A 13244-nucleotide genomic window follows, 5' to 3' on the forward strand; every position below is an offset into this window, starting at 1 on the left:
TTTCTCTGAGTACCCTTTGGGTTACATCCTGCTGGTAATGGCGTCTGATTGTAGAAGGAACAAGTAGGACATTTCTTTATTATTTCTTTGGCTTGTTGCCAGGTTATGGAAAAATCCTTTTTTAAACCTTTACTATTAACATGATGTTTTTTATGAAATTCTGAGGCCTCCAGCACATTTCCTATCAATAATTTATCAATCTCTTCATTGCCTTGTGCTAGAGGGCCTGGCAGACCAGTATGGGATCGAATGTGAGTTATATATAAAGGATGATTCCTTTTCCTGATTGTATCTTGTAATTGAATAAATAGTGAAGTTAATTCTGAAGCATCAGGGATAAATTCTGCAGTCTCAATATGTAACACCACTCTTTCAGCATACTGAGAGTCAGTTACTATGTTGAGAGGTTCTGAAAAATCCATTAATACCAACAGAATAGCATACAATTCTGATTTTTGCACTGAATTATACGGACTTTGAACCACTTTACTTAAATTTTCTGATTTGTAACCTGCCTTTCCTTCTTTGTTGGCATCTGTATAAAATGTACGAACTCCAGATATGGGTTTTTGCCGTACAATTCGAGGCAAGATCCATTCAGCTCTCTTTATAAGATCAATTCTATTGCTTTTGGGATATTTGCTGTTAATTTCTCCCAAAAAATTACTGCAAGCTCTTTGCCAAGGTTCACTTTCTGTCCATAATTTTTCAATGTCCTCCTTAGTTAATGGTACAACAATTTCTGCTGGGTCTATGCCTGCTAATTGACGAAGTCTCAATTTTCCTTTGTAAATCAAGTCAGAGATTTTTTCCACATAAGTTTTTAATTTTTTATTTGGTTTATTTGGTAAAAATATCCATTCCAATATAATATCTTCCCTCTGCATTAATATTCCAGTAGGAGAACGCCTAGAAGGTAAGATAACCAAAATGCAATCCAGCTTTGGATCAATACGATTCACGTGTCCTTCATGCACTTTCTTTTCTACCAATGCTAATTCTTTCTCAGCTTCAGGTGATAATTCTCTTGGACTATTTAAGTCCTTGTCACCTTCTAAGGTTTTGAACAAATTAGTCAGTTCATCATTTTTTACCCCAACAATAGTTCGTAGATGAGAAATATCTCCAAATAATCTTTGAAAGTCATTAAGAGTCTGTAGTCTATCTCTCCGAATTTGCACCTTTTGGGGTCTAATTTTTTGTAGCTCTATTTTATATCCTAAATAATTAATAGAATCTCCTCTTTGTATCTTTTCAGGAGCAATTTGTAATCCCCAGCGAGGCAAAATTTTCTTTACTTCTTCAAACATTATTTCTAAAGTATCTGCATTTGAGTCAGCTAGTAAAATATCGTCCATATAATGATAAATTATAGATTTAGGAAATTTTTTACGTATCACTTCCAATGGCTGTTGTACAAAATATTGGCACAGAGTTGGGCTATTTAACATTCCCTGTGGGAGGACCCTCCATTGAAATCTTTTAACCGGTTGAGAATTATTATAAGTAGGCACTGTGAAAGCAAATCTTTCTTTGTCCTTTTCTTGTAAGGGTATTGAAAAGAAACAGTCTTTTAAATCAATAACTATGAGAGGCCATCCTTTTGGTAACAGAGTAGGCAAAGGCATCCCAGATTGTAGAGAACCCATTGGCTGAATTACTTTGTTAATTGCCCTAAGGTCTGTTACCATTCTCCATTTACCAGATTTCTTTTTAATAACAAATACAGGAGAATTCCAAGGGCTGGTTGATTCTTCAATATGCTGAGCATTTAACTGTTCTTCTACCAGCTCTTCTAAAGCCTGGAGTTTCTCTGTTGTTAAAGGCCATTGCTGGACCCATACAGGCTTGTCTGTTAACCATTTTAAAGGTAGAGCTGTTGGTGTCTTTGGAAGATCATCAGTTATTGTGCCCTGTTCTTGTATAATATGGATGGCTGGTGACCACTCATTAGAACAATATCTTCTAATATTTCTCTCAGTAACATGTGCTAGTTTATGATTTGTTTCTGAGATTGGAGGGATGTTAATCTGAGTATTCCATTGTTGCAACAAGTCTCGACCCCACAGGTTCATAGTTATGTTAGCCACATATGGTTTTAATTTTCCTCTCTGTCCTTCTGGACCTATACATTCGAGCCATCTTGCACTCTGTTTCACCTGAGATAATGTCCCAATTCCTAACAGTTGAACGTTTACCTCCTGAAGAGGCCAAGTTGGATGCCAAAATTCTGGTGCAATTATGGTAACGTCCGCACCTGTGTCTACCAGACCAGACAACAAAACACCATTTATTTTTATTGTTAATTTTGGTCTTTGTTCATTAATAGAAGTTTGCCAAAAAATTTTCTTTATGTTTTCTCCTGAATTTTCTATTCTCTCTGTTTCATCATTCTGACCAGCATGATTTATTCCAATAGGCATTTGGTTATTTAATCGCTCTCCAGAGCAGGCATTTCCTCTATGGCTGCCGGAAAGGTTTGAACTGGATTTGCACTGGGGGCCTGCCTGAGGCCCCTCTGGGAGTTTCCCGAAGACTGAGGCAAAGGATTACCCTGTCTGTCCTTTGTTGATCTACATTCGTTGGTCCAGTGTTTTCCCTTACCACACCTTCTGCATACTCCAGAAGGAAGGGGCAGTCTGTTGCCATTGTTCCTTGAAGAAACATTGTTTCTGGAAATGACCTGTCTACAGTCCCTTTTCAAATGTCCTTGCTTTCCACATCCAAAACATCTAACACTCCTCAAACCTTTTGAAATTACTTCTCCTACCCATGTATCATCATGCTCATCAGCTTCAACATTAATTGTTTCTCTAATCCAATCTTCCATAGGTGCAGATCTTGCCCTTAATGGCCTGATTATTCTTTTGCATGCTGCATTCGCATTCTCAAAGGCCAAAGATTCAATTATTGCCTTACCAGCTTCTGAATCCGAGACCGTTCTCTTTACTGCTGAAGCCAGTCTTTGTAAAAAATCTGTAAAAGACTCTTTTGGGCCTTGCTTCACCTTTGTAAATGACTCAGATTTTTTTCCTGGTTCCTCAACTTTGTCCCATGCATTCAAGGCTGCCGTTCGACATAAAATTAGGGTTTGGACGTCATATAAACATTGTGCTTGTGCTGAAGCATATTGGCCTTCGCCCATAAGCTGATCCTGGCAAACTTGTACTCCTTTATCCCTCCATTGTTTTTCTATGTTTTTAGCCTCCTCCTTAAACCAAGTCAGAAATTGAAGTCTCTGGCTGGGTTCCAGAACACCTTGTGCGAGGTCCCGCCAGTCCTGTGGTACTATCCTATTATATGTTGACCAAGTGTTTAACATTTGCTTTACATATGGGGAATGCATGCCATAAGATACTATTGCCTCCTTAAACCTTTTTAAATCCAACATTTCAATTGGAGCCCAAGTATTTTGTGTAGCCATTTGATCAGGCATCTGCTGTACTGTTACAGGATAAATTAAGGGTGACTGTGTGAAAACAGGCTTTCTTTCTGCAACCTTATGATCCCGACTTGAAACAACTTCACTGTTAATTTCTTCTGTCTGAATTTTTACAGGTTTAACAAGTTCTTCTAACGCTGTTATCCTGGCACTTAAATTGACTATCTTTTTAAATATTAAAATGTGGATTATTATAGTGATGAGGTGCATAATTCCACCAATACTAATATTATATAGTTGTTCCATTGCCAGACTGCCTAAAATTTCGAACAAAAACCAATTTTCTTCCAATGTACACATAAAACCCATTTGTTTTTTAATGTGGAAAAAAATCTCTTTTAGATAGTTTCCTTTAAAATATCTGATATATTATGACTTACCAAATCTGCGTAGAACAGTAGAAATCCGAGGGGATTTTCAAAGCAGCCACCTAGTGTCCCAGGTGTAAATCCAGAGAGAGAGAGAGAGAGAGAGAGAGAGAGAGAGAGAGAGAGAGAGGAAAGAGAGAACGCACAAGAAAGCGTAGCCGGCTAAAGCTTAAATGCAGCCACGTGTTCCCTCTTGTGCCGAGTCAAGGCTTGGGTCTGGCTTCCTTAAGCTCCGACCACGTGCGTTTACAGGCAGGGCCCTGTTCGGCAGGGCAGGTCTGAGTTGTTTGTAGCACCGGCTTTAGGCAAGCTGCTCACAGACCTAGGCCCGGGCTAGAAGTTGCTACCCGGACTAGGACGCCAGCAGCTCGGACTAAGAAGCCGATCGACGCCGGCCGCCGTGTGCTGCCGCTGCCGCCGCCGCCGCCGCCGCCGCTGCGGGCCGCCTGCCGCCCTTGCGGGAAAGCGGACCTGCCGCCAAGCCAAGCAGTTTTTAATGGATTCTTGTCACGTTGGGCGCCAGATGTAGATGTAACCAACCGTGTTATTAAATAAGAAACACAGAAACAATGTAAAAGAGAAAGCCAAGAGGTCAGAGCTCAGAGCTAAAATCTCACCCTTCCTCCTGCTGTCCCAGCTTCGCGAAAAGAGACCTACCTCCTGTCGGTTCGTTTTTTTTAAAGTATGTTGTTCTGCCTTCTCATTGGTTGTAAACCCAAACACATGACTGCCTCGTCACTGTCTGAATGTACAGCCCCCTAGGTCTTAAAGGCATATGTCTCCAATGCTGACTGTATCCCTGAACACACAGAGATCTTATGGGATTAAAGGCGTATGCCACCACCGCCACACTCTTGCTATGGCTCTAATAGCTCTGACCCCCAGACAACTTTATTTATTAACATACAATCAAATTAATATTTCAGTACAAATCAAAATAATATTTCAATACAATTAGATTACCACCACAAAAACACCATAGAAATCTACACAAAATTATGTAAAATGCCAGAATGGTCTCACAACTACATGCTCACTAGCATTACCCTACATTGTGCTCATTCACAAATGTCTGCATACTCAACTGTATGAAAACAAACACAAACTTTCTTTGTATATACCAAGCAACCCAATCATATACATATACCTGTGTACATGCCTACATGCATGCATGTACAGCTCTGTTCATCCACATGACACCTACATTCCTGCACATACACATAATACACATGCCTAAAGCCTCAAGTCCCTGGAGACCACGGCTCTGTTAGTCCTTTGCATGACCCTGGCAGTTTTTGCAGTCTCTGGTGACTAGTTAATGCTGTCTTTCTGAACTGGAAGTAGCTCCAGGCCAAGTCTGTTTCATAAGTAGCTGTAATTCTGAACTCAGCAAAGGCCTGGTCCTTACAAGTCTCTCAGAAATTCTCACAGAGGAACAGGTATTTGAGTTGTGATCGGCACTCAGGAAGTTTCTTGTGTCACCTTGGACTCCAATCACTTAATCCTGGGGTATAGAGGTGTGCGTAGAATCTAGGGCAGACCTACTGTCTGACTGGGAGAAGGGAGAGCTTCCAACAGCCTATGTAGGTGCATTATAAAGGATAGCACCAGGAACCTGTGACCCAGACAACTACACAGTCCTACACTCACAAAGACTGCGTGAGGCCAAAAGCCCTGTTATCACCCACTGGTGACTCTGAATCACTTGTCTTAGTTACTTTTTCTGTTGCTGTGGAAAAAATACTGACAAAAGCAACTTAGGGGGGAAGGGCTGTTCTGGCTCATGGTTCCAAGAGGACACAGTCCATTATGGTGAAGAAGGTGTGGGAGCAGGAAGCCAGCTCGTCACAATGCCTTGACAATCAGGAAGCAGACAGAGAACAGGAACTGAGAACAGGCTACAAAACCCCAAGGCTCTTCTTCAATGATCTATTTCCCCTAGCAAGGCTCCACCTTCTAAAAGTCACACAACCTTCCCAAATAGAACCAACAGCCATAGAACCAAGTGTTCTAACTCAGAAGCCTATGGGGGATGTTGGGGGGATTTCACATTAGGCCCAAGTGATGGGAAAGTCCTGCCAGGCTGGTGGCACAGTAAGGTGGGTGTTAGTCCTTCCCAGGGCCACAAAGCAGGGCTTTACTGGGGGAGGGGGGGATCAAACTATCTTCCATGCATTGCTGAGGAAATGTTCTAGCAGGTGACTTTCCCTCCTTTTCCCCAGGCTCTGGCCAGGGCCTTGTCAATGCTGAGCACATGCTCTGCTGCTGAATCATTCCTCCAGTTCAGTCGGTCTTTAGTGACGTTGACTCTGCTTAGAAATTCACCTGGGCCACTCCTTGAACTCTCAGGAGCTACAGGTAGCTGGACTGACTACACAGTCTGAAGCCACTCTGGAAGGGGGCACAGAGCATGGCCGCAAGGCCTCATTCCTGTGAATCTTCCATAAGCCACACTGGAAGGGGACACATAGTTTGACGTCAGAGTCTCCTGTTCCTTCCATAGACCAAGCTGGAAGGTGACACAGAATGTGGCTTTAGGTCTCACTCCTGTGAGTTCTCCATGCTGCAGCCGCATGCAGCATGCACGTCAATGATCAACACCAACACTGGGTTTTCTGCCAAAGACATCCTCCAAAGTGACTTCCATCAGTCACCTCCATCCCCTAGGGTAGAACAAGAGACATCTTAGCCAGAACTGTGTCTGGGTGGGAAGGAGATGGGTGTTGTTTGTTGGAAGACCTCTCTGCTTGAGAAGATAACTTGTTTCATGATGAATGAACCAACAAGAAAACCCACAAACATTTGATTTCCTGAACCATCAGTTCTTGGAGAGAGAACTGTTGACCTCCCCTTGAGAACCTTAAGGGGATAAGCTGGGCGTGGTTTTGATTCTCTAACCTTGATGACAGTCAGAGAGCTTGATCAATACCAACATTTAATCAATGTTGCCTAAGACCTCATACTGGAGACTCCTCCCTGCTGGAATGCTTGAGACAGTAAGGATTATTCTGTCACTTATATTTGTGCTAATTATGAGCCCAGGTGACTCTAGCCATGCAGGTAAACATGAACACACAGATACACATACACATATATACAGACTCATGAAAGGCTCATGTGCATATATGCACATGCACATAAACAGAATATACATACATTTATATACATGGGTGCATGTATGTATACATGTACCCCATTGATTTATATAATTCATATAATGTATTGGAGGTTCTAGGTCACATACCTCATAATCTCACATCTGTATACATGCATGCAAACAGTCACCTTCAAGTACACATCCATACAAACATGCACATGTATATGCATGCACAAGGGAACTCACATGCAGGCGTATGTTTATATACACACAGAAGAACCTATGCAGAGACCCACACAGGCACATACATATACTCATATGTGCCCTCTCTAAACCTGACAGTACATTGCTTCTTCCCTACTTTGGGGCATATTGACCTTGTTTCTTGGTTCACCTTCACTTTAGAGTCAATCCAGAAAGTCTCAAAGTGTCCATTGGGCAGTAATTGTGACAGACATGCTCCATTGTTCCCCACTTTCAGAGGATGCTCTGGAGTTTTGGGTTCATAGAGTTTTTTAACTTGAGTGATAAGGCCCAAGACAAAGTTCAGGAAGCCTTACCACTCTCAGGAGGGCCACAGCTGGATGAGTGAGTGGCTAGATCCTGGGTGGACAAACTCTGAGAGAGGAGAGAAGACCCAGATGAGCACCTGTTGTGGGAGGTTCAGACAGTGTATGCCCAAAGGTCTCTGAAGTCCCAGAACCAGGTGCACAGGGACACAGGGACAGAGCTAAAGGCACTTTCAGCACAGCAGTGTTCACATGCTGCCTCTTCATCAGCTTGTTCTTTTTCTCAAAGTCACACCCACCATGGCAAGTCACTTTAGGTACACAAAGAGCTTTAGGTACACAGAGAGACATGCAGGAGGACATTTCTGCTGCTTTGTCTTGTGATGTAGTGAGAAAGACAGGGTTTATCATCTTCTCTGACTACAGAGGGCTACTTGCAACTGAGCCATATTTCTAGAATAAGTGGCTCAGCTGTGCAAATTGCATTACTTAGGTTCCTCTAGTGTGCCCTGCCACAGGTACTGCTTCAGAGTCTCCAGCTTGACTGTCAATTTGGATGAGATTCTAATTAGCTCCTAGTGTAGTCAGGGTTTAATTATCTTCCAATTGCTAAATACCAATTTACTTAATATCTTCTAAACCACTTCTTCAGGTAATGGAGGAAATGCAACATGACTGAGATCCCACAGCAGAACTGAACTGTCAACCCGGTCACTTCTATAGATGGGCCGGATCTGCAGAGGTGTGCAGGCAATGGCTCAACGCAGTCAGAAGCTGAGACCTACTGTGGAAAGGAGCTGATGCTCAGAACTCCTGAGAAGTGGTGCTTTTCCAGGGAAAAGATTAAAACCAGGAGACAAGACTTCAGTGTTAAGCTGTAATGCAGGAAGAACCTGGAAGTCGTTGTCCCCTTACAACAGCAAAAACAAGAAGAACAAATGGGAAAACCTTGACTTTTCTCAGACCTTTCTTGGTCTGAGGCTACAGGCTCAGCTGCCACCCAAGATCCGGGGAGTGACAGCTAGGACCATAATGTCAAGAGCAGAGAATTCTGAAGCCACATCCCAGTCAGGTGACTCTGGATGACTGACTTGTAGTGAGGGAACCCAATGAGCCCCTGTCGGCAAGAGGGAAGAGAAAACCCTTCTCTTCCGTCAGGGATGAAAGGGCGACCAATAGGAAATAAACCTACATGTTGTCTATGGAAAAGGATTGCTGTTTTCCAGGAGAAAAGACCTTTGCTAGAGACTAATCTCACCTGTTGGGAAGGTAACCCCACCCCACAGCCTCAGAATCTCACGTGGATTTGGGAAGCAAAAATAAAATCTTCACCCAGTAGAACTGAATCATCAGCCCCACTCACACTGTTATACCAGTTCGACCTGCAGATGCAGCCAGACAATGACTCCATTCAGACAGAAGCCTGGCCCAACTGTGTTGGTGAGCCCAGAGACACAGATCCAGTGAAGACTCAGATTTGGTTGTAAGATTGTAGAATGCTTCCCCTTCGATATCAACAGGGCTCCAGTATAACAACTATTACACTCATAGGTGAAAGGCACAGACTCTATTTAAGAAGGAATTCCTAGACAAACCAAAAGGGAGAAATAAAAAATAAGGCCATTAGAAAATAGCTATACACATACATTCAACAAGTGTGTTTAAGGAGTGTGGTTTACATAACTGATCCAAAGATGGAGATCCCCAGGTGCTTCAAAAGAAAGACTCAATGAAGCCCTGTCTTCAAGAAACCAACTTTAGCCTAGATACATAGATAGGTCAGATGTAATAAGATGTAGGAAACCACACCTTGCTGCACTAATTATCTTACAGATGTGATAAAATACCTGTCAGAACAATTCAGGGCAGGAAAGATTTATTTTCTTCATGGTGGAGATGGCTTGCCAGCTAACGCAAATCAGTCCGTAAGTGCATGCAGCTTATTCACATCATGCCAAAGGAGGAAGTAGGGAGCAGGGTAGAGCAGGAATATCACCTCAAAGGCCTTCTGCCTACTAGCTACCCCAAATTCCCACCAGCACCACCAGCTGGGGACCAAGTGCTCCAACATGTGAGCTTGTGGGGGACAGTTCACATCAATGTCAGAACATTTGATAATTTATACAAAAAGAAAGATGGGGTGGGAAATAACTCCCAATAGGGCTTCTTTCTAACATGAGCAAGTTTCCGAGTCCATCTTCATCTCTGCAATAAGAATCAGAACATTACATTTGCTTCAGATGTGGTGATTTATTTTCATTTGAAAAGGGCAACTACATAGAACAAAGGGGTTGATTCAAGGAAGAGAGTTTTGGCATGCTTTCATCTAACAGACATCAGAACATGTGAGGCAAAAGCCAAGTGTCTGACATCACAGAATGTATAAATCCATCCAATGATGGTTTGGAGATATTCACATCTTTTTCTAGAAATGGTAGATCAGTCAGTAGGCACATTGGCATATGATGAATATGCCATCAACTATTGATTAGTTTGGTTTAGTTGACATTATCGAATGTGTCAGCCAATAATACCAAAGTAGCATAACTTGAAAGTTGTGTGGACTCTTCATCAATTTGTAAAATGTCCCAAATCACAAAACTAACCACAAGTTTAAAACAATTGAAGCCATAAAAGGTCTGTTTTTAGATCACCGTAGGAATAAATTAGAAATTAGTAACGGAAAGATACTTTAAATGACAAAATATCTCCATATTAAATAATATTATTCTAAATAATACTGGATCAAATAAATTGTTTTCAGAAGACTGAAATATTTTGAACTAAATTAAAGTTGAAATATAATTTTTAAAATTGCAGGTTGCATCAAAATCCATGCCTAGAGGGAAATAAACAATATGAAGTGAGCCCTGCCTGGAAAGGAAGAGGCTTTACAGCCAGTGTGCTATGCTTCTGCCTGAGAATGTGGGAAGAAAGGAGACAAAGCCCAGTGCAGGGAGAAGAAAAGAGGCAATCAGTTAGAACAGAAATCAATGAAGTCAGGGAGTCGATGGAGAAAATCAAGTGCTGGCTGTTTGAAAGCATCAAAGAAATTCCAAACACTTAGCCTGCCTAAGCAAGATGGAAAGAAAGAAGACAACAACTGGAAGCTTCAGGCACAAAAGAGATGCTGCTACAGAGTCCATGATGTTAGAAGGCTAAGAAGGAATATGACAAACAAGTCTCTGTCTCCCCTGTAATAACATAGAGGAAGTTGGCATATCCCTGGACAGACACCACAAAAACTAACAGGGAACTTGATTATCCCAATAGATGGAAATCATTTGTAGAAACTGAATCAATGACTGACAACTTTGTGAACATAAAGCACCAGGCCCAGACGGTTTCTTGGGTAAATTCTACCAGAACTCAAGTGGTTAAATCAATTCTTTCCAATCTCTTCTAGAAAACGGAAGCAGAGAGAGACCTTCCAATTTCATCCCGTAAGGACAATTTTATCCTATTGACTCAAACCAGAAGAACACATTTCAAGAAATGAAAATTATGATAAAATATCTTTCAATAGTAAAGCTGCAAGAATTCTCCACAAAATAATAGCAAGTAAAATCCAACAATGAATAAAAAGAGCTCTATGCCATGGTCAAGTGGGATTTGTTCCAAGCAGGAAGTCTGCTCACTGTTTCAAAGTTAATGAATGTGATAAAGTCATGAGCCTGGCTAAAGAAGAAAGAGCACATGACCACGTTAATTAATGCAACAGCTGCATCTGACAGAATCCCACAGCTGGCGAGGACAACAACAACAAAAACCTCATTCAGATTAAAGATAGGCTCAGGGACTGACAACTGCAAAATGCTTATAGCTGTTTCTCATTTCAGGGTAAGGTATTGGTGCCTGGCAACACAGCTAGGCTTCCTCCTCTCCTACTGAGCATCACACTTGAAATTCTAGCTAGTACAAGGCAGAAAATTAAAAAAGACACAATTGGGAAGGAAGAAATGCAATTGCTTTTGTGTGGAGATGACACGATACAACTTCCTATGTAAAGATAACAACAAATAGACAACACAATTCTTGAAACTAGTGAGCGAGTTTACCAAACACATGATATACAAAGTTAATCTACAAAATCCATTTCTTTTCACTATACTATCAATGAATGCTTGAAACTCAAAATTAAAAACACAAAGTCATGTACAGTAGAAAATTTCCTATCTCTAAAAATGATATATTTAGTACAAATCTAACAGAATACACACAGGCTTCATGCATAAAAAATTATAAAACTTTGATGTAGGAAAATAAAGGGGATTAAAGAAACATAGACTCTCTGTTGAGAGTTTACAAAATGTGGTACCTAAATATGTCAGTTCCCAACTTAATCCGCAAATTTAATGCAATGATAAAATGTTCCTAGCAAGTTATTTTGTGCTTATGGAAAAAGTCATTCTCAAGTTTACTGGGCCAAAAAAACAGTCACGATACATATGATTGTGAATCAAGAGAGCAAGATCCAGAGCCCTGCAGTTGACCAACATCAAGACTAGCCTCAATCTCATAGCCGTGAAGACAGCACACAGCTAAGGAAGGGCAGGTGCATGTGTCTATGGAGTGCCATAGACAACTGACGAGTTTGCCTTCTGTTGCTGTCGTAAACATCATAACCAAAAGCAACATGGGGAGGACAGGTTTTATTTTATCTTACACTTCCAGGTCACAGTCCATCATCAAAGGAAGTCAGGCAGGAAGTCAAGCAGGGGCAGAGGTAGTAACCATGGAGAACGCTGCATACTGGCTTAACTGAAGTTCTCTCTTCCCTTGGTGTGTCAAGTTGATGACCAAGAAAAGCCATCACAACATCCCAGAAAACAATATAGATACAGACAACTCCACATCCTTGACAAAGGAGCAATGTCACTGGAGTTTTCTCTGGTCCTGCCCAGGCCCACAGACCCCACAGCCACTTATAAAACAATCACTCAGAGGCTTATATTAATCAAAACTGCTCAGCCATTAGCTCAGGCTAACTATTGACTAGCTCTTACACTTAAATTAACCCATAATTCTTATTTATGTTTAGCCATGTGGCTTGGTACCTTTTCTCAGTTCTGCCTTCACATCTTGCTTCCTCTGTGTCTGGCTAGTGACTCCTGACTCAGCCTTCCTCTTCCCAGAATTCTCCTCTCTGCTTATCCTGCCTATACCATACTTCCTGCCTGGCTACTGGCCAATCAGCATTTTATTTATCAACCAATCAGAGCAATACACTCACAGCATACAGAATCACCCATCAGAGCAAGGCTCACTTGGTGGAAAGAATAGTTCCTTAAGAAAATAATGGGAAGACATTAAACATCCATAAGCAAACTAGAAATTAATCTACACAGATCTCAGAGCTGTCACAAAAACTAGCTAAAAAGAAAACAATATACTTAAATATGAAAGGCACAAATATAAAGTTTTCAGAAGAAAATACTGAATTAAATTTATATGACCTAGGTTTTCTCATAATTATTTAGACATAATACTGAAAATGTAAGGCATTAAAAACTCATAGATCAACGTGTTAAAATTAAAAAGAGGTCTACAAAATATATTTCTAAGTTAATGAAGACCCATATTGAGGTGGAAATATTTGAAAAATATACAATAAGGGGCTCTTTATATAATATGAAGAAGAGTCTTATAAAGTGAATAGTACCAGGGCATATACCCAGTTGTTAAAAGAAAAGACCAAAGATCTGAACAGACACATTCTGCAGATGAAACACACATGATCATATGAAACATCTTCAGGTCTGTGCTATGGAAGTGAAAATCAAACAGTGAGATTTTGGAGATGGCTCAGTAGATACATGCACATCCAC

Source organism: Peromyscus maniculatus, chromosome 1, assembly GCF_049852395.1.
Source record: "Peromyscus maniculatus bairdii isolate BWxNUB_F1_BW_parent chromosome 1, HU_Pman_BW_mat_3.1, whole genome shotgun sequence".
Lineage (NCBI taxonomy): Eukaryota > Metazoa > Chordata > Mammalia > Rodentia > Cricetidae > Peromyscus > Peromyscus maniculatus.